This window comes from Triticum urartu, chromosome 6A, assembly GCF_056163025.1.
Source record: "Triticum urartu cultivar PI428250 chromosome 6A, HENAU_Tu73, whole genome shotgun sequence".
Taxonomy (NCBI): domain Eukaryota; kingdom Viridiplantae; phylum Streptophyta; class Magnoliopsida; order Poales; family Poaceae; genus Triticum; species Triticum urartu.
In genome coordinates this window covers 156,013,721-156,035,880 of record NC_141878.1, presented here as the reverse complement: position 1 = coordinate 156,035,880, position 22,160 = coordinate 156,013,721, and the positions used below count along the sequence as shown (strand labels likewise).

At 53.4% G+C, this 22,160-nt stretch overlaps 1 pseudogene; it reads left to right on the top strand.

Moving 5' to 3' along the window:
- The first annotated feature begins 12,156 nt into the window (after positions 1–12,156).
- Positions 12,157–15,164, top strand: LOC125517643 (G-type lectin S-receptor-like serine/threonine-protein kinase At2g19130 pseudogene; annotated as a pseudogene).
- Positions 15,165–22,160: the final 6,996 nt, after the last annotated feature.

Sequence of the window (22,160 nt, the reverse complement as noted above, 5' to 3'; positions counted from 1 at the left end):
CTTGGACTTTGGAAACCCAATCATGAAGTCCATTTCAATGTGGTCAAACTTCCATTCTGGAATGGCAAGAGGTTGGAGGAGACCAGCTGGCCTTTGGTGTTCTGCCTTCACTCTTCTGCAGACATCACATTCATTCATGAATTGAGCAATCTCGCGCTTCATTCGAGTCCACCAATAAGCTTGCTTGAGGTCCTGATACATCTTCGTGCTCCCAGGGTGGATGGAGAGGAGAGAATTGTGAGCCTCGTTCATGATCACTTTACGGAGGTCACCTTTGGGCACAACAATACGATCCTCGAAGAAGAGAGTGTCCTTGTCATCAAGGCGGTAGCACTTGTACTTGGACTGGCTCTTGGCAATCCCAATCTTCACCTTTTTCACCATAGCATCAAGAAGTTGGGCTTGGCGAATCTGGTCTTCCAAGGTAGGACAGACTTGAAGGTTGGCGAGGAAACCTTGAGGAACAACTTGCAGGTTAAGTTTCCGGAAAGCTTCACAAAGCTCGGGTTGATAAGGCTTGAGAATCAGACTGTTGCAGTAAGCTTTCCTGCTCAAAGCGCCAGCAATCACATTGGCCTTGCCTGGAGTATACTCAATACTCAGATTATACTCTTGAATCATTTCGACCCATCGAGTTTGCCTGAGGTTGAGATTAGGCTGAGTGAAGATGTACTTGAGACTCTTGTGATCAGTGAAAATGTCCACTTTTCTTCCCAATAGAAGATGTCTCCAAGTCAAAAGAGCATGCACAACTGCCGCCAACTCGAGATCATGAGTGGGGTAGTTCTTCTCATTAGGCTTCAACTGGCGAGATTTATAAGCAACAACTTTCTTCTCTTGCATCAATACCGCGCCAAGACCTTGGAGAGAGGCATCACAAAAGATCTCGTACGGCTTGGATTCATCAGGTGGAGTCAGAACTGGAGCAGTGATCAATTTCTCTTTCAAAGTGTTGAAATCAATGTCACACTCCGGAGACCAAACGTACTTGACGTGCTTCTGAAGAAGATTTGAGAGAGTCTTCGCGATCTTAGAAAAGTTTTCAACGAATCTTCGGCAATAGCTTGCGAGACCGAGGAAGCTACGGAGTTGCTTCACGTTCTGAGGAGGTTCCCAATTCACAATTGCAGACACCTTCTCAGGATTCACGGCAATGCCCTTGGCAGAGATGATATGACCAAGATAAAGAACCTCATCGAGCCAAAACTCACACTTGGAGAACTTGGCGTAGAACTGATGTTCCCTGAGCTTATCAAGAACCAAACGCAAGTGCTTGGCATGATCTTCCTTGTTCTTCGAGAAAACCAGAATGTCGTTGAGATAGACCAGAACGAAGTCATTGGTGTAGGCGTTGAAGATGAAGTTCATCATGTGAGAGAACGTCGGAGGAGCGTTGGCGAGACCAAAAGACATGACAGTGTATTCATATGAACCAAAGCTTGTCCTGAAAGCCGTCTTGGGAATATCTTGCTCACGAATGCGAATCTGGTGATAACCCATGCGGAGATCAAGCTTGGAGAATACTTGGGCACCTTTGAGTTGTTCGAAGAGCTCATTGATGTTGGGAAGTGGATATTTGTTCTTGATGGTCTTCTTGTTCACTGGACGGTAATCAACACAAAGTCGGTCCGTTCCATCCTTCTTCTTCACAAAAAGAACACCACAACCCCACGGAGAAGAACTAGGCCGGATGAGACCCATTTTCTCTTGAATATCGAGTTGCTTCTTCAGCTCCTTCAACTCTTCAGGTCCGAGCTTGTAAGGACGTTTGCACACAGGTTCCGTGCCAGGCTCAAGATCAATAACGAATTCGACTAGCCGGTGCGGAGGCATTCCTGGAAGCTCTTCTGGAAAGACGTCTTGATATTCGCAAACGACTGGAATTTGCGAGATAGCATCCAATTCACCCTTCTCATTGAGAGAAAATAGACGGATGGTATCGTCACGAGCGGCAAAGACAATTACATCCTCAGACGAATGAGTCAATTGAATCTGCCTGGCAGCATAATCAAGATGTGCCTTGTGCTTAGAAAGCCAATCCATTCGGAGAATAAGATCAATATCCAAGTTACCAAGAACCACCGGAGAAGAGAGAAACTTGTAATCGCCCAAAGTGATAGAAACATCTGGGGCAATAGCGCTTGCATTCATGAATTTACCCGGAGAAACAACAGATAACTGTTTAGGCAAATCTTGTAAAGGCAACTCATGCTTAGAAACAAATGGCCTCGAGATGAAACAATGCGATGCACCCGTGTCAAAAAGAACTTTTGCAGGAATATCATTAACAGGAAGGTTACCCATGATCACATCTGGTGATTCCTCTGCCTGAGCTGCATTCAGCAAGTTGACCTTGGCGGACTTGGGGTTATGCTTGACCACAGCTGTACTTGCCGATCTGACAGGAGGAGGAGGAGGAAGACGCCTCTGGTTGAAACACTTGTTGGCATAGTGACCCTTCTGTTGGCACTTGTTGCACGTGACCTCTGAAAGCGGACGGTGATACGGAGCACTCGATCTTGGAGCTTGAGATGAAGTCTTGTTCTGAAAGCCAGGGTTGTGTGGGTGGGAAGAACCACTGCCACCTTTGCTCTTCTGCTGATACGGCTGACGGAACGGAGGAGGAGGAAGCCAGTACTTCTGCTGCTTGGCCACTTGAGTAGAGGAAGAAGGAGTAACATCTCTGACTCGCTTCTTGGAAGCATCACACCTCAACTGAGCAGCCTCTTGCTTCAGTGCCATGTTGTATAACTCATTGTATCTCAAGGGCTCAAAGAGGACAAGGGCTAGCTGAATTTCTTCTCTGAGACCACCCCTGAACTGATATATCATGCTCTTCTCATCAGGGACGTCCTGCTTAGCAAAGCAAGCGAGCTTCTGGAACAACTTGTTGTAGTCATAGACAGACAAAGAGCCTTGCTTCAGATTGCGGAATTCCTCACGCTTGCTTTCAACCACGCTCTAAGGAATATGATGAGCTCGGAAATCTCGACGGAAATCATCCCAAGTGATAACACGTCCACCTCTGGAGTCCTTGTACTGTTGGAACCATTCTGCAGCTTGATCTTTGAGTTGGAAGGAAGCGAACTTAACAAAGTCCTCAGGCCTGACGTTACTGCACTCGAAATGCTTGCACAGATCCACAAGCCAATCGTCAGCATCGGTTGCCTCAACACAATTGCTGAAAGTCTTTGGCCCGTTAGCAAGGAACTGGTTGAGTGTAGCAAAGTGACTCTGATTGCTGCCTTGATTCCCTTGGTTGCCTTGATTGCGCTCTTGGAAATTTGAATGATCAACTGTGTGTTTGCATTGGTTGCGGCCATCACAGCTTGCCATGCCTCCGGAGGAGGTGGAGGTGGTGGCGGATCAGGATTCGGAGTCGTGCGCGTTGGAGGAGCCATCCTGAAGAGGTTGACCACCATTAGCACATTGATAGGCAAATATTGAAGCTGAATCCAACGGAATGAAAATTGCAACATATAGTCTTCACATCCGAACAAAATGAACGAATGCATTCCTCTTGAAATGGTCACATATCCATAAATTGAGAAGCCGCGTAGAATTAAGGTAGAGAAATAAATCAACAAGGTACGGATCAAGAACGAATAATCGGTAAGAAATCCCAATCTCAAACCAATATCCGTGGAAGAAAAACTAGAGCTACTAGAATTCCCACCTATGAAACTCCCGAACCTTTCCGGTTATGCAATCAGGTGTTGGGGATACAGGGGAAGCATAATATCTCACCCAAACTAGCAAATCCTACATCCAGCTGTATCCATCCTTCAACACATAACCAAGAAACCTTCGGAAACCATCTACCTCAACCTTCGAAAAGCATCCGTTATACAAGTTATGGCGATACTCCTGAACTCCCGCCCCAGTACTGGGTGGCGTCGAGGTTATCTCACCAACGAACTGCATAAAAGAGATTTTCGATGTCGGCGTACTAGACTCAGGTATTCCAGAACTGCAACGATAAAATTATGATGACAACACCCCAGAGCTCAACTCCCCGGGACACTTCCACTAAACCCCTGACAGGAGGCACCAAGACAATGTTCTCATCATAAAACCATCGAAAAGATTCCAAGATACCTGCGTGATTCTAAAATTTTTTTTAGTGAAATTTGAGAAGAGAAAAGTCAAAACTCTACGTCAGGATGCCTTACCAGAGCGATGAGGAGACTGGTAAGTAAAAATAATTCCTAATCTCTTCGATATATAATTCCTAAAAGACTTAAAACATTTTTCTAGACACAACTCGGCCGCTAAAAATGATCAAGCAATGGGGCTCCTAAGGTCGGGGAAGGCTCTGATACCAACTTGTAACACCCTCGATGCGACTATAGCTCCCACGTGTCGAGGCACGACTTAGAGACATAATCGCATTGAAGGCATATGTCGCAAGTTAGGCAATCTTCACAACATCCCATGTAATATAAATAATAAAGGGGAGATAACATAGTTGGCTTACACTCGCCACGTCAATCAAGTACATAAATAACATTACATCATCCAAACACTCATGGCCCGACTACGGCGCCAAAATAAAAGAGAACCCAACATGCAACAACGGTCCCGTTCACCCCCAACTGGGCACCACTACTGATCATCGGGAAAGGAAACATAGTAACGTTGAGAGTCTTCGTCGAACTCCCACTTGAGCTCATACGCGTCTTCTGGAGTGGAATCATCAGGCCCTGCATCTGGTGTAATAGTAATCTGTGAGCCACAGGGACTCAGCAATCTCGCACCCTCGCGATCAAGACTATTTAAGCTTGTAGGTAAGGCAAGGTAAAATATAGGTGGAGCTGCAGCAAGCGACTAGCAAGTATGGTGGCTAACTTATCCGCAAAAGAGAGCGAGAAGAGGAGGAAAAGCGCGAGCGAGAAACTAGAGAGCAACCTGCGCAAACATTACTCCAACACTGTGTCCACTTCCCGGACTCCACCGAGAAGAGGCCATCACGGTAACACACTCAGTTGATTCATTTTAATTAAGTTAAGGTAAAAGTTATCTACAACCAGACATTAACAAATTCCCATCTGCCCATAACCGCGGGCACGGCTTTCGAAAGTTTAATCCCTGCAGGGGAGTCCCAACTTAGCCCATGACAAGCTCTCATGGTCAACGAAGGAATAGACCTCCTCCCAAGACGTTCCGATCAGACTCGGTATCTCGGTAATTCAAGACACTTCGACAGGTTAAAACAAGACCAGCAACACCGCCCGAATGTGCCGACAAATCCCGATAGGAGCTACACATATCTCTTTCTCAGGGCACACTCAGATGAGCCAGACGTCGGGTAGGCCAGCCCAGAGTTGCCCCTGGTAGCCCCGGACATCGCTCGGTGGGACCAACACTCAGAGGAGCACTGGCCCGGGGGGGTTAAAATAAGATGACCCTTGAGTCTGCAGAACCCAAGGGAAAGAAAAGGCTAGGTGGCGAATGGTAAGACCAATGTTGGGCATTGCTGGAAAAGCTTTAATCAAGGCGAACTATCAAGGGGTTCCCATTATAACCCAACCGCTTAAGGAACGCAAAATCCGGGAACATAACACCGATATGACGGAAACTAGGGCGGCAAGAGTGGAACAAAACACTAGGCGAGAGGCCGAGCCTTCCACCCTTTACCAAGTATATAGATGCATTAAGATAACATAGCAATATAATGATATACCAAACAAGTAAATAAATGTTCCAACAAGGAACGGCCTCCAATCTTCACCTACAACTAGCAACGCTATAAGAGGGGCTGAGCAAAGCGGTAACATAGCCAATCAACGGTTTGCTAGGACATGGTGGGTTAGAGGTTTGACATGGCAATTGGGAGGCTTGAAAGCAAGTGGTAGGCATCGTAGCAATGGCATAGCAAAAGAGCGAGCAAACTAGCATAGCAAAGATAGTAGTGATTTCGAGGGTATGATCATCTTGCCTACACGGTTGTCAGAGTTGACTGGATCGTCGAAAGCAAACTCAACGGGCTCCTCGTTGGCAAACTCGTCTCCCGGCTCTACCCAAACAATACAAACAAGCAACAAGTACACAATCAACCACGTGTAAACTCAAACAACACAATGCAAAGATGATATGCTATGCGGGATGCGATGCGGGATGCAAAATGCAAGATATTATAGGAAATGCATGATCCTGGCCTCAACATGGAAATCCAAGTCTACCACTGGAAAGATGAGATGAAATCGCTTGAAAACGATATAAAGAACGCCGGAATCGGAGTTACGGTTTGGAAATGGCAAGCGATTCAAAAATGACACCGGTCTGCGATTTAGAGCAAGTAGGCATCTAAATGCAAAGAAATGAACATGCTACAGCACTCAAACATGACAACAAAATACATGGCAGGGATGCACACAAGATGCTTAACAAAAGTCTAGCACTGAGCTACGGCCAATTCATCCATTAACAGGTTCAAACAAGCATGGCAAAAATGCATATGCCAAACATAATTGCAAAAAAAGACATGGATGGATAGAACACTACAATATTAACAAAACTCCCTTATTGATCATCCTCAAAAGAGGCACGGATCACTTGGAAACAACAAGAACATATGGCATCATGAGATAAACAGCTCCTGGACTTAGTGAAATTGCTAAGTCCCTGAAAACAGAATTAGCAAGTGCACCACTTTGCAAGCTTGCACTAGACACCACACACATCCTAAAAATACATGGGTTGCACCTCTGGAAAGATGGAAAAACCTTTAACAAAATGTATGTAGAACTCACGGGCATATCATGCACACAATAATCATGGCAAAAATGACAAAAGTGCTAAACGGGGTAGCAGATCTGACAATTAACTCAAGTAGCCCTCTTCTAACAGCATTTCAGGCATCAAGATGAGCTCAAATGAAAATGATGCAATGGAATGAAATGATGTACTCTCTGAGATGAACATTTTGATATGCTATATGCATGAATCGGAGCTACGGATGCAAAGTTACGGAGCCGCGAACATGTGGACATGGACTGAAATTTCAAGGACTTAGGAAAAAAAACAACCTCCCAGATCGGGATCTAGGGTTTCACGGCACGCAACCCGAGGCGGCCGGATCTCCGCCGGAGTTCGTCGCAGGAGGTGACCGGAGCGGGAGGAGGAGGCCGCGACGGCGGAGAGGAGGCGAGGCCGAGGCGCGACCGGGGCGGCGCGGCGGCCGGCGACCGCGGGCGGCGGCGTGCGGCGGCGAGCGGCGTGGAGGCGGCGGCGAACTTCGGCCGGGCGGCGGCGGGCGGCCGCGGACGCGCGGAGGAGGGGCGAGGGAGCGGGGAAGCGGCGCGGGCCCGGGAGGGCCTTCCGCGGGCCGGGCGGGCCGCGGCGGTTGGGGCGCTGGTGGAGCCACGTGTCGCCCTTCCAGTGGCCGCGGGCGGCGGCGCGGCGTGTCCGGCGCCGGCGGACAATGTCCGGCGCGTGCGATGTGTGGATTTAGGGTTTCGGGGAGAGGGGATCCGGGATATTTCGAGGGGGGCCTATTTATAGGCATAGAGGGAGCTAGGGGAGTCCAAATGAGGTGCGGTTTTCGGTCACGTGATCGTGATCGAACGCTCTAGATGATGGAGCAGAGTTAGGTGGGTTTTGGGCCAAATTGGAGGGGTGTTGGGCTGCAACACACACGAGGCCTTTTCGGTCCCTCGGTTAACCGTTGGAGTATCAAACGAAGTCCAAATGATACGAAACTTGACAGGCGGTCTACCGGTAGTAAACTAAGGCCGCTTGGCAAGTCTCGGTCCAATCCGGAAATGTTTAATCCCGACACACGAAAGAAAGCTAGAAATGGCCACCGGAGGAGAACGAAGCGCCGGAATGCAAAACGGACAACGGGGAAAATGCTCGAATGCATGGGATGAACACATATGCAAATGCAATGCACATGATGACATGATATGAGATGCATGACAACGACAACAACACACGGAGACAAAAACCCGAACCCGAGGAAATAAATATAACTTAACACCGGAAACGGCAAGAGTTGGAGTACAAATAGGAAAAGTTACATCCGGGGTGTTACACTAAAAGCCTGCGTTTAAAACACTCTTGTTCGGCGGGGTCTGATGGTAATTCATCGTCATCGAGGCTTGCCTCATCTTCGGAGGGAGGCGTATAGTTATCATCCTCAACCTCTCGGTTTGCCGCTCTCTCATGAGGGCTGGCTTCTCCATCTTCCTGTGCCGAATCTTGCTGAGGTGGGTGTTCTTCGGCGCTATCCGGGGTAGTATTATCTCCCGTGCCGGAATCACCGTTTTTGCTTTGGCGGGATTTAGAGCGGCGCCGCTGACGCCGGCGCTTCGGCTGTTTCTTGGGGGTGTCATCCCCCACTGTTCCATTGCCATATCCATCTTTTGGAGTATCCACCATATATATGTCATATGACGAGGTGGCCTTCCAGCGCCCTACAGGTGCTGGTTCCTGTTCGTCTCCTACATCCTCGTCTATGCCGTCGATGTCTTCGGAGCTGAAGTCAAGCATGTCGGTTAGATCGTCGATAGTGGCTACAAAGTGGGTGGTGGGTGGGCTTTGAATTTCCTCATCATCCGTATTCCACCCTCGCTGACCGTAGTCCGGCCAAGGCTCTCCTGATAAAGAGAAAGACTTAAGAGAATTCAGGATGTTGCCAAAAGGCGAATGCTGAAAGATGTCTGCGGCGGTGAACTCCATTATCGGCGCCCAATTAGATTCGATTGGCAGGGGCGCGGGGGGGTCGGAGTCCGGATCCTCGGAGTCATGGGTAGTGCAGAGTGCGGGGCTAGTGTTCGGCTCGATCTCTTTCGGGATCGCAGCCCCTGAGGTGACGTCCAACCGTTCATCCTCGATTGGCGCAATAGGCTCGGAGTTAGGGGTCGGAACCGATGCGTGTGCAGCCTCCAGGACACTGTCCGGGGGCAGAGCTAGATCGTGCCCCTCGAGATAGTGCGGCGCGCTTGGCCGTGGCTCGAACCCATCGAAGATCAAGTCTCCGCGGATGTGAGCCGTGTAGTTTAAGCTTCCAAACCTGACTTGATGGCCAGGGGCGTAGCTTTTGATCTGCTCCAGGTGGCCGAGCGAATTGGCTCGCAGAGCGGAGCCGCCGAAGACGAAGATCTGTCCGGGGAGAAAAGTCTCACCCTGGACCGTATCATTGTTGATGATCAAAGGAGCCATCGGGCCTAAAGGCGACGATACAGAGGAACTCTCAATGAAAGCACCAATGTCGGTGTCAAAACCGGCGGATCTCGGGTAGGGGGTCCCGAACTGTGCGTCAAGGTCGGATGGTAACAGGAGACAAGGGACACGATGTTTTTTACCCAGGTTCGGGCCCTCTCAATGGAGGTAATACCCTACTCCTGCTTGATTAATATTGATGATATGGGTAGTATAAGAGTAGATCTACCACGAGATCAAGGAGGCTAAACCCTAGAAGCTAGCCTATGGTATGATTGTTGTGTATGGAGTTGATTGCCTACGGACTACAACCCTCCGGTTTATATAGACACCGGATAGGGTTAGGGTTACATAAAGTCGGTTACAATGGTAGGAGATCTTGAATATCCGCATCGCTAAGCTTGCCTTCCACGCCAAGGAAAGTCCCATCCGGACACGGGACGAAGTCTTCAATCTTGTATCTTCATAGTCCAGGAGTCCAGCTGAAGGTATAGTCCGGCTACCCGAACACCCCCTAATCCAGGACTCCCTCAACGAGGATAGGGCAATTATGCTTCTTTGTTCATTGCCATCATCCTATGACCATTTGATCACTACTTTGACGCACGGCAAGGAGACCGTCAAGAATGAGGATATTACTGCGGCATTGCTATCTTATGATATGAGAAAGAAGAACGCGATGGAAGTCTCTCATGGTGAAGGTTTGCTAGTCAAGGGTGAACAGTGGCGGAAGGGATATGAGGCTGAGAAGAACAAGAAAAAGAAAAAGAATATACAATGTCACAAGTGTAAGCAGTAGGGACATATGAGAAAGGACTGTCCAGAACTCAATGGTGGGGGAAGTGCTACTAAGGCAACTCATGGTGATGACTCAGACAACAGTAGTGATGTTCTCATAGTATCAGACAGACGGTCAACCAAAAGTGAAGCGTGGATGTTGGATTCGGCTTGCTCTTTTCATGCGACACCCAACAGGGAGTGGTTCTCTTCATACAAGTCTGGTGAGTTTGGTTTAGCCTATGTGGGCGATGACACCAGTTATCGTGTTGCTGGAGTAGGTGCAGGCCCGTCGATGGAGGGGGCCAAGGTGGGCGACCGCCCAGGGCCCCCAAAGATTTGGGGCCCCCAAATTACTGGGTATTAGTAGTGTGTACCAATATAATCACACTTTGCCATTTAATGCAGCGGCAAGGCCTAAGCAAAGTATACAACAACAAAAAGCCAGCCCGCGAGGCCTTCTTAAGTGTTCCCATCGATCGCTAACACGCCGCCGGTTCGCCTGCTTCCGCCAAACGAGCAGATGTCGTCTCCTGCCTTTGGCCAATCGCCCGCCTGCTGCTTTCGCAGTTCCGCCAATCGCCCAAGGTGCCGTCCGCTGCTCCCGCTCGCCTGGAACGTCGTCAGCTGACCACTTCTGCCTTTCGCGTCTGCGGTTCCGCCATCGGCTATAACCCAGGTCTCCATCTACTAGGTATACAACTTAATTTTATCATCCCTGTACTTGGTAGATTTCTAATTTTGATCTCCCTGGCCTAGGTTAGGAGCAGCCGAGTAGGATGATATTATCATCATGTGTCCATGGGCTGGGTATTGATAAATGATAATGAATTTATTTGTCAACGTCCTAGGTTAGGAGTAAGATATAGCAGACTGAAATTGTGTAATAAACTAGGAGTATGCCTGAGTTATATTAGTTCTCATGTCATATGACTGTTTAAAATTGTGGTCCCAATTTTGATTCTCGTCCCGGGGCCCCGAATTTCTAGAGATGGCCCTGAGTAGGTGACATCAAAATTAAGATGTTTGACGGAGTTGAGCGGATGCTTCGGGGAGTCAGGCATGTGCCGGGGCTAAGGAGGAATCTAATTTCGCTCGGTGTTCTTCATGATGGTGGTATGGTATTCTGTTGTGATCGGGATAGGAAGACCATGAGAATCATGAAAGGTGAGGTGACCGTGATAATTGCAGGGAGGACGGCTTTGCATCTTTACAAGCTGCAAGGGAGCACTATTGCAGGTGGAGTCACGGAGACTGGAATTGCAGGAGTAGCAGCGTCTCACGGCGGCGGCGGGTCTAGGGCAGACTCGTCGAGTAGCTCTCAGTAAGCTACGAAGAAGACAACACAAGTCCGAAGTACATGGAAGTTTGACGCATGGACAAATTCAAGGTGGTGGAGAATATTCGCCAAGGTGGAGTTTGTTGTGTTTGTGTCGAATATTGTGTACGAGTTGGGTTACGTTTGGACTTGGTGTTGTAGTATGGGTAGGATACTTGTAGTGTCGGAGTCGGACACGTTGTACCCTTGGCCTCTTATATATGAGGAGGCACCCCACGTTGTAACCCATGACGACTAGATAGCGACAATCTCGCAAGGGGTGCTGGTGGCTTGTGCCGGCGCCCGGGTGGCCGGTGTTGCGGTATCTCGGGGAGGAGCGCCCGTAGTTATTGCCCCGGGGAGTAGGCGAGTTCGCCGAAACACGTTAACAAATCTCGATGTCATCATTATCTATGATTGTTTGTTTCTCGGATGATCAACGGTATGCTTCGGATTAATTCTAACAAATACCACCCATTCCATTCATGATTTGATTGATGGCTCTGCTTTTGTTTTGTTGCAGGAGATCTATCCTTTTCACGTCCGCCTGCCGTAGCAGGACGACGGTTTGAACGCACGGCCACTCGAGACGGTAACCAAAGCCAGCCAAATTTCTCCGGCTTTTTGCTACGAATCTGCTACACTTTCTTTTTCTTTAAACTAATATATTTCGGACCGTGCACGAAAGCAAGCAGGAAATTAAGGGGGGTGCAGCCAACCAGGCGAGCATCCGTGGTGCAGCCAAAGGTGACAAATCTGTCTCCACGTACGTCACCGTGGAAGACTCCTGTCCTGCTCCCACCAGCTCCAGAAAAGCCACGGACCGGCTCAACACCAACCCTGCAGCATTTTTTACCTCTTCCCATTGACATTTTACATTTGTGGGAGGTGACAAGACAATGTGCCGTTTTGGTCGCTCGCCAGGGAAAATAGTGGCTATATATTCACGGATAGACACAGACTCCATGACGACTATAAGTCATCCAGACGACGAGGCGGGCGGCTCATCGGGCGGCCAGTACGCGACAGCGTATAGCTGCGTGCAAACGCGACAGCAACTGCCTGCGTGTCACTCGCTCGCGGTCGCCATCCACCTCTCCTCCTGATCGATCGAGAATTCAATTCACCTGAGAGAAAACATGTCGCCGACGGTCGCCGCTTTCGCTCTCGTTGCGCTCTGGTTCGCTCATTCCTGCCCGGTAGCGGCGGCGGCGGCGGCGGCGGAGACGGACGCCGTCTCGGCGCGGCGGCCGCTGCGGGGCGACGACACGGTGGTCTCGGCGCAGGGCAAGTTCGCGGCCGGGCTCTTCAGCCCCGGCAGCTCCGGCCGGTTCTACCTCGGCGTATGGTACAAGAACATCCCCGTCCAGACCGTCATCTGGGTCGCCAACCGCGCGAGCCCCCTGTCCAGCGCCGCCTCCGCCGAGCTCCGGGTGTCCCCCGACGACGGCGGCCTCGAGCTCGTCGGCGCCAGCGAGGGCGTCGTGTGGTCGTCGTCGAGATCAAACCTGTCGGCGGAGGAGTCGAACAACAACAACACTGCAGTGATCCGCGACGACGGCAACCTGGTCCTCCTCGGCGGCGGCAACTCCTCCGACGTGCTCTGGCAGAGCTTCGACCACCCGACGGACACGCTGGTGCCGGGGGCGTGGCTCGGGGAGAACAAGCTCACCGGCGAGTACCAGGGGCTCACGGCGTGGCGGAACGCCGAGGACCCCGCGCCGGGCATGTTCAGCAACACCGTCGACCGCAACGGCACCAGCGAGTTCTTCTACCTCTGGAACCGGACGCGTGTCTACTGGCGGAGCGGCGTCTGGACGGGCCGCGTCTTCGTGCTCGTGCCGGAGGCGGTCAACAACGTGCTCTTCAACCAGACCTACGTCGAGACGCCGGCGTACCGGCGGCTCAGCTGGGCGCTCTACGACAACGCGACCATCACGCGCCAGGTGTTCGAGGGGACGGGGCAGGCCAAGCAGTACATCTGGGTGCCCGCCAGCCAGCGCTGGCAGTTCTTCTGGGCCGCGCCCACCGTGCAGTGCGATGCCTACGCCGTCTGCGGCGCCTTCGGCGTCTGCGACCAGAGGAGCCAGCCGTCCTGCCGGTGCCCGCCAGGGTTCGTGCCGGCGTCGGAGCGGGACTGGGCGCTCAGCGACTGGACCGGCGGGTGCCGCCGGAACTCGTCGCTCGCGTGCGCGCGCGATGGCAACGGGTCGTCGTCCACGTCCACGTCCACGGACGTGTTCCTGGCGCTGCCCAACGTTAAGCTCCCCGACGACTCGCTCGCCGTGGGCCGCGCCCTGAGCAAAACAGAGTGCGAGTCGGCTTGCCTCGACAACTGCTCTTGCCAGGCCTACACCTTCTCCGGCGGCGGCCGGTGCGCCGTCTGGCACGGCGAGTTCCGCAACCTTCAGCAGCTTTACACCGACGACTCTGGGGCCTCGGGGTCGCCGGACCTGCATCTCCGGCTTTCAGAATCAGGGCTGCGAGATTTGAGCAGAGCAAACAAGAACGAAGGGGGCCTACCACTGCAGCTTGTCGTCGGAATCGTGTTGGCGTGTGTGGCAGCGGCATTGATCGCATCGGCGCTGCTGGCCTGGTTCCTCCATTCCAGGAGGAGGCGGCGGCGTCGGCTGGACAGCATGGCGAACGAGGCGGGCTCCTCCTTGGCCGTGTACAGCTACGGCGACCTCCGCGCCGCCACCAAGAACTTCTCCGACCGGCTGGGCGGCGGAGGCTTCGGCTCCGTGTACCGCGGCGTCCTGAAGAGCGGGGACACCATCACCGAGGTGGCGGTCAAGAAGCTGGAGGGTCTCCGGCAGGGCGACAAGCAGTTCCGGACGGAGGTGAACACGCTCGGGCGCATCCAGCACGTCAACCTCGTCCGGCTCCTGGGCTTCTGCTCGTCGGCCGACGAGAAGCTGCTCGTCTACGAGTACATGCCCAACGGCTCCCTCGAGGGCTACCTTTTCAAGGGCGGCGGCGGCGGCTCGTGCCCGAGCTGGCGCGACCGCTACGGCATCATGCTCGGCGTCGCCAGGGGGCTGGCGTACCTGCACGACGGCTGCCGCGAGTGCATCATACACTGCGACGTGAAGCCGGAGAACATACTACTGGACAAGGACCTGTGCGTGAAGCTCGCCGACTTCGGGATGGCGAAGCTGGTGGGGAGGGACTTCAGCCGCGCCCTGACGACGATGCGGGGCACCATCGGGTACCTGGCGCCGGAGTGGATCTCTGGGCTGCCCATCAGCGCCAAGGCGGACGTATACAGCTTCGGGATGGTGCTCTTCGAGCTCATCTCGGGCCGACGCAACACCGACAGCTCCGGCGACGGCCGCGGCGGCGATGATGGCAGCGACGCCTCGGAGGCGGAGGCGGAGGCAGGGCGGCCTGTGTCGACGTTCTTCCCGGTGTGGGCCGCGGGGAAGGTGGCGGCGGGGGAGGCGGGCGCCGTGGCGGACCCGCGGCTGCGCGGCGACGTGAGGGGGGAGGAGCTGGAGCGGGCGTGCAGGGTGGCGTGCTGGTGCATCCAGGACCAGGAGGCGCACCGGCCGACCATGGCGCAGGCCGTGCAGGCGCTGGAGGGCGTCGTGCGCGTCGACATGCCGCCGATGCCGCGGACGCTGCAGAACCTGACGCTGGCGTGATGCGAGGCGTGGGTTCAACTCCGGCCGGCGACGTTAAAAATCATCAAACCACATCAGGAACGCAGCAAAGCTAGATCGTTGCTGAATGATACCGCCTCAGTTCAGTTTGTAGATAGGTACAGTACTATGTGATGTGATCTGAGAGACTAGAAGAGCATGAAACTCATGACAACGGGCGACTCACGTTGGAAATACGGGACCAACTATGGAGTAGATTGAATACAAATGGTACAAGTCAGATATCTCTCGTTCAAATAGATACTCAGAGCATCTCCGGCCGTTGGCTCGCAGGAAGCGCTAAAAATCGCCCTTTGGGGGTGCACCTGCGCTAAACCATGTGCTGGGGGCGAGATGCCCCGGTCGCTGCGCCCACACTTTTTTGAAAACTTAAATTGTCACAAACACGACGCAAATTAAACCAAACTTCGACGAGTTCGTTCATATTTAAAATATATTTTAAAAAAACTGCTACTAGTCTGCTCCTTGCCGTCTCCCTCTCCGTCCGCCGCCCTTACAGTTCTACATGCCGAGGAGGCTGTAGAACCGTGTATAGTCGTCGTCGTCGCCTCCGCCGCGGCCGCCGTCCCTGCTGCAGCCCTCCCCCGGTTAGCGCGGCGAGTTGGACGGTCCGGCGGCGTCCTCGTCGTCGTCGCTATCGAGGATCACGACGCCGTGCTCGTCCTCGCGTCCACGTTTGCGGGCGGCTATCTCCTCTAGGGCCCGGCGCTGCCGGACCATCTGCTCGGCGTGACGGCGGCGGAAGTACGGCTCCCAGAGCGGGCTGTCGGGGACGTAGCGCGGCCCCTCCCTCGCCGCCCACGGCAGGGAGGCGCGGATACGCGCGATCTCCGCACGCCGTGCCGCCCCGGTGGGCGGTGGTGGCACCGGGACCCCGCCGGCGCTGATTCTCCATGCCCCGGGCACCCGCATGTCCGGCGGGACCGGGTATTCGGCCTCGAAGAGGAGCCGAGCTTCGTCCTCGTGAAAGTGGCGGTGGCCGAAGTCGTTCGCCGCCGCGCCGTCGTCTGGGAAGCGTTCGGCCATTTCTTTGAACTGGGGACGGCGAGGGGAGAGGGAGGAAGGGGGAGAGAGGGCGCGTCGGCGGTGGAGACTTTGTGCGTGCCACCGGCGCGCCGGGGGTCGGCTTATATAGGCGGAGGCGCCGCACGCACGTGTGGCCGCCGCGTTTACGCGTGGCATGCGCGGGGACACGCGTCGTCATTCCTTCACTGCGCCGCCCGTGAGGCATCAATGGCGGAGGCTGGCCGGCGCGGGAGCGCGCGGCAGCTTTGGCATTGATTCGTCATGGGAAACGAGGCGATGAGGACGACGAAGCGGCGAGAAGCGAGACGAGTCGCTGGCAAGGATGGCCCGCGGCTCTTTCGCGCCAAAAACGATTCGCCCGGCGCCCCGAGCGCCCCCCAGCACGCCGGGGTCGGGTTGGGTCCGCCGGCACCAGCTTCGGCCCGAGCCAGCGAAAATTAGGCTCTTGGGGGCGCGACTGGGCCAATTTTTTGGCGTCGGCGGCCAAAAAGTCGCCCGGGGGCCTTGTTGGGGGCGCGGCTGGAGATGCTCTTACGGATCGCTATACAATGAGAAATAGATGAAATATATACATAAACTAATTTTTGAATCTTGGCGCGGATCAAGGGCCACGACCCGCGTGCCTCACCCTTGCGTGCCACAGATCTCCCTCCTATTGTTTCAACCGGATCTAGGGTTGTTGCCAATGTTGGGGTTGGGGTTTTTATTGTCGAAGTTGGACAAGTTGTTATTGCTGATGTTGCAAAATCCACCATCATCTAGCTTGAGAAGGCCGTGGGTTAGGAGCACCCACATCAGAACTGCCTTGAGGAGGATAAGAAGGAGTCGTTGTCGCTTACCGGCGGTCATCCTCCTTCTACCACGCCGGTGGCGAGGCCTACCTCTCATGCCCGCCCTCTTCATGTCGGGGAATGTAGTATTTCAAAATATTTGCCTACGATCACTCAAGATCTATATAGGAGAAGCATAGCAACGAGCGGGGAGAGTGTGTCTATGTACCCTCGTAGACCGAAAGCGGAAGCGTTTAGTAACGCAGTTGATGTAGTCGAACGTCTTCGTGATCCAACCGATCCAAGTACTGAACGCACGGCACCTCCGCGATCTCCAAACATTCTGCTCGGTGATGTCCCTCAAACTCTTGATCCAGTTGAGGCCGAGGGAGAGTTCCGTCAGCACGATGGCGTGGTGACGGTGATGATTGTCGGATTTCGGGTTCTGGCAAAACCCTTGAGGTTTGAACACTGGGGTGCGCACGAAGATCTCTCCTCCCTCTAGCTCACGCCCTCACCGTGATCTCAAGGCTCAACACGTCGAACTCGCAGAACAAAGGGACACAAGATTTATACTGGTTCGGGCCACCGATGTGGTGTAATACCCTACTCCAGTGTGGTGCGGTGGATTGCCTCTTGGGCTGAGGATGAATAGTTACAAGGGAAGAACAGCCTCCTGAGGAGAGGTGCTCTTGTGCTTGGTGAGTTTGTGTGGTGGTCTTGGTGGAATGGATCCCGTCCAAGATGAGATCCCCCTCCTCCTGGTGGAGGCTAGCCTTATATATAGAGGCTCGGGTCCTCTTCCCAAATATTAGGCGGGAAGGGATCCCACAACGGCCAATTTCAAGGGGGGTAGCTAGTACAAGCTATCCTGACAAAAGATGGTCTTCGCCTCCCAAAGGCTCTAGTGGTGACGCCGTCCTGGGCTCCACAGTGCCTCCGTCCTGCCGTCCTGCTAGTCCTGGTCTCGTTGCACCGATATGGAAACCTTTGTCTGCTGCCTCGGGACTCCTCGCCTGTGCTTGGCTCTTTAGCACCAAAGAGGAAACGAGGACACTGCGCGCGCTGGCGCCCGCCTGGCCTTGGTCGTCATGGCTTGCGTCACAGGAACCTCGCGAGGTGTCCCTTGCCTTGATCTCTCCTCCCCTCGCGAGCCAGCCTGGTGAGGCCGTCCCCGAGGATGTCTCGCGTCGTCCGCCTCGCGAGGCTCGGCCCCTCGTGAAGGTCTTGAGTGTTTGCTGGTGAAGATGGGCCGTACGGGGCCATTGATGGAGCCACGTCATGGGCCGCAGGCAGGCAAGTCTGGGGACCCCCGTTCCCAGGACGCCGACAGTAGTCCCTGGGCCCAAGGCGCGCTCAGACTTGACATCGAGGCGAAGCCAAGGGGCAAGTGCGGAGTGCCGCGGGCCCCAACAGCCTGCAACTTCGGTCGACGTGTGGCGATTGATGGAACGTGGGCGTCTCCGCTATCCCATGCTGCCTCGGCAACTGCCCGCCTGACAAAAGGCTGGCGTGGGTTGTGTTTGCCTTCATTGCTTTCCTTCGTATTGCTCCAGATCCCCTTTCTTTCCCTTCGCTCCCAGAGACTCCGGATCTGCCCAGATCCTCCTTCGAGCTTGCCGTAGATGGCGCCCAAGAAATCTCGGGCCACTTCCTCGTCGTCTTGGTACGAGCCGGCGCTTGATGCGCCAAGCGTTTCAGAGAAGAATCTTGCCACCGTGCTTCTGATGAAAGCAGAGGGTGATAAGAAGAGGAAGACTATGCTCCGGGCTGGCTCCGACGAGCCAGAGGCCTCAGGCAGCACATTCTACCCCTTCTTCATGAACAACATCGTCGCCGGGCTGGTTCCCTCTTTCTCCGACTTCTTCTACTCCGTCCTTAGCCATTATAAGATCCACGCTCTCCATCTTCATCCCAACTCCATACTCCTTCTGTCGATCTTCGCCTTCTACTGCGAGGCGTATGTCGGGGTGATGCCGTCTGTGGCGCTGCTGGGCCACTTCTTCTTCCTCCAGATCAAAGAGGGCCCCTGCTCTAGGTGTGTTGGCTTCGTCGCAGCCAACAAGACCAACGCCATCTCGAAGGCTGGGAAGAAGGCCGAGGGCTTCAGGGGCAAGTGGGGCATGATGGACGCCAAGCGTGTCCACCCCCGGCTGGTGCTGCCGACGGAGATTCCTGTGTCCCACGAGGGGTGGCTTCACGCGAAGCTCACCGACGCCCGGGCGGCGCAGGTGTTGGAGAGGATGACCGTCGACCTGAGGCCTGGTGATTCAAGGGCAGCGAAGTTGACGGGGCCCATGATCGTCAAAGAATTCGTGAAGTAGCGCGTGGCTCCCCTCCAGTCGTGCCCACACCCCTTTTGGAAGCTTGGAGACGAAGGGGACGACCTCCGCCTGCGCCAGGAAGCCCTTTCTGACGAGGAGCTACGCTCGGCTCTCCACTCCTTGGTTGGGGACGACCAAGGGTACCCGCCGGACTCCTTTGTTCCCTTGTACCGCCGCCCTGATGGGGCGAAGGTTGTCGCCGCTCTGCCTGTCTTCGACGAGCGTGGGCTCGTGCCGCCTGTGCCCTCAAACGTCCCTGCAACGGCGGCTCAGGTGGACTTGTCTTTCGACGAGTCTTAGGCGGAGGAAGAGGAGGAAGAAGAGGAGGAGTGCGACACGGAGGCGACCTGTGAAGGGGCGGGGGAGACCTCCCCTTTGCGCAAGGCCGACATCCTCTGCACCCTGCCTGATGACGATGACGAGGCCGATGCCCTTCTGGAAAGTAGGCAGCTGCATGCGGCCAGTGGCTCCTCGAGGTCCGAGGCCAGTCCCCGAAGGAGGTCCCTGGCTGTGATTCCGACGAGAGGGAGGTCGACGCTAATTTCCCGAGGTGACGCCCGTGCTCTGATGTTGCCCGGAGCAGCCTCCAACACACCTGCTGCTTCTTCTTCCGTTCCTGGTGCTCGCGCGCCACGCCTCAGGCCGCGAAGCTTTCAGGCTTCAAGCTCAGGAAGCAGATAGATTACACTGTGGTGGACTAGTAAGTACTCTTGTCCTGTCTTGTTTCTGCTTCTCCTGTTGACTCTTAATGCTTCTCTGCTGCAGCAGCAGGCCTACACCCGCGGGGAAGAGGAGGAAGGAGGAAGTGGTGGTATTGCTCGGGACCCCATCGCCAGCGGCGGCTGCGCCCCTCTTCGTGGAGAAAGGCAGTGACACCGCTCGCGTTTCTCCGGCATGATCGTCCTCAAGAGGCTTGGGGGATCGTCCTCAAGAGGAGGTGGCCCCTGCTGTCCCACTGGCTCCGGAGGTGCCAACGCCTGGCTCGGTTGCTGGGTTCCCCTAGGCTCAGGAGCCCCCAGCCTCCCAGGCCATGGTGGCGATGCTGGATCCTTCTCCTCCTGCCGCACTGCTGACATCAGACCCTTCTGCTTCCCCTGACGTCCTGGAGCGCGCTCTTTCTACGATGACCCTATTGCGAGAAGATCTTCAAGGCACATAACCCCGCCTGGTAGCTGGGCGCCTGGAGCTGGTCTCTAGCTGGCTTCACTCAGATGTGTCCGTTTGGGCGGCATTGAGCCAGGCGGCAGCAACCTCCCAGAAGGACAGGCAGCCCTGAAAGTGCGTTATATCGACTAGAGGGGGGTGAATAGGCGATTTTTATGAAAGTCTTCAAAACATGGAAGTTATGAAGACAAACAGTAGAGATATGCCCATTACTATGCGGCGGAAGTTAGACTACACTAGGCAAGCCATGGTCAAGTATCAACAGAGTGAAAGCATAGTGACAAATAGCTGTAGTGTAATTAGGATCAGGTAGGAAGATACTATGAAGCCAAACAGATCATACACTCGCGTTGTGAAGACAAAAGATAGAACAGGCACACAATGACTTCACAATGAGTGATCAGTAAGTAAAAGGAAGTGAAGATAAAACCAGTGACTCGTTGAAGACAATGATGTGTTGGACCAGTTCCAGTTGCTGTGACAACTGTACGTCTCGTTGGAGCGGCTAGGTATTTAAACCTTAGGACACCCAGTCCTGAACACGCAGCTCAGGACACCAAGTCCTCACCGTATTCTCCTTGAGCTAAGGTCACATAGTCCTCGCCCAATCACTCTGGTAAGTCTTCAAGGTAGACTCCCAAACCTTCACAGACTTCGTTCACTGGCAATCCACAATGTCTCTTGGATGCTCTAAACGCGACGCCTAACCGTCTGGGGATGCACAGTCCTCAAGTGTAATAAGTCTTCAGATCACACAGACAAGAAGACTTAAGTGATGCCCAATTTACTCTGGCTCTGGATGGTTAGGGCTTTCTCCTCACTAGGAATTTTCTCTCAAAGGCTTCGAGGTGGGTTGCTCTCAAACGACAAAAGCCGTGCACTGAAATCTGAGCAGCCAGCCATTTATGGTTGTAGGGGGTGGGCTATTTATAGCCACTTGGCAACCCGACCTGATTTGTCCGAAATGACCCTGGGTCACTAAGGAACTGACATGTGTCTCAAGGTCAGATTTCAAACTCTCATGGCAACTTTACTTGGGCTACAAGCAAAGCTGACTTGTCCGGCTCTGGACAAGATTCGCTCTCATTGTCTTCACTCGAAGACATAGGTTTTTGGTTTAGGCATCACTTCAGTCATTCTGACTGGTTCTCCTGGACCCCACTTATCAGTACGGTGGTTCCTATGACTCAACACAAAAGAAAAAGAACTACGAAAGATCTAAGTCTTCGAGCTCCATAGGCTTCATAACGTGTCTTCTTTTGTCATAGTCTTCAATGTGAATATCTTCATATACCACCTTTGGCTTCAATGTCTTCATACATTTTTAGGGGTCATCTCTGGTAGTAAAACCGAATCAATGAGGGACTTCTACCTGTGTTATCCTGCAATTCTGACAAACACATTAGTCCCTCAACTAGGTTTGTCGTCAATACTCCAAAACCAACTAGGGGTGGCACTAGATGCACTTACAATCTCCCCCTTTTTGGTGATTGATGACAAACTAGTTGAAGTTTTCAATGGGGAATATAGTCTGTGAAATTGTAAAGGATAAGGAATTGTCTTCATAAGTTGCAAGGGCTCCCCCTGAAGATGTGCATATAAGTTAATTTGCTTTTGGAATGCAAATGCACATGGCAGGTTGTACTTGTGGAGATCCACTTCAGCTTATGATGACAATCCACTATGCATGTGAAAGTATATGAAGATAATGACATGCATAATGGAAAATGGACGTCTGCAGAATGAGATAAGTGCGGAATTTATCGTCGCACATGCGGAATTTATCTTCGCAAAACAGGGTGGCAGACAAGTAGCAGACGACCATCGAGTTTTAGTGTTACAATTCAAAGAACCAAATGAAGCAAAAACGAGAGTTGTAAGCATGAAGCAAAATATAGCAAAACATAAAGCACCCGCCCATATGGACCCGCTTGAAGACTATCAACCCATA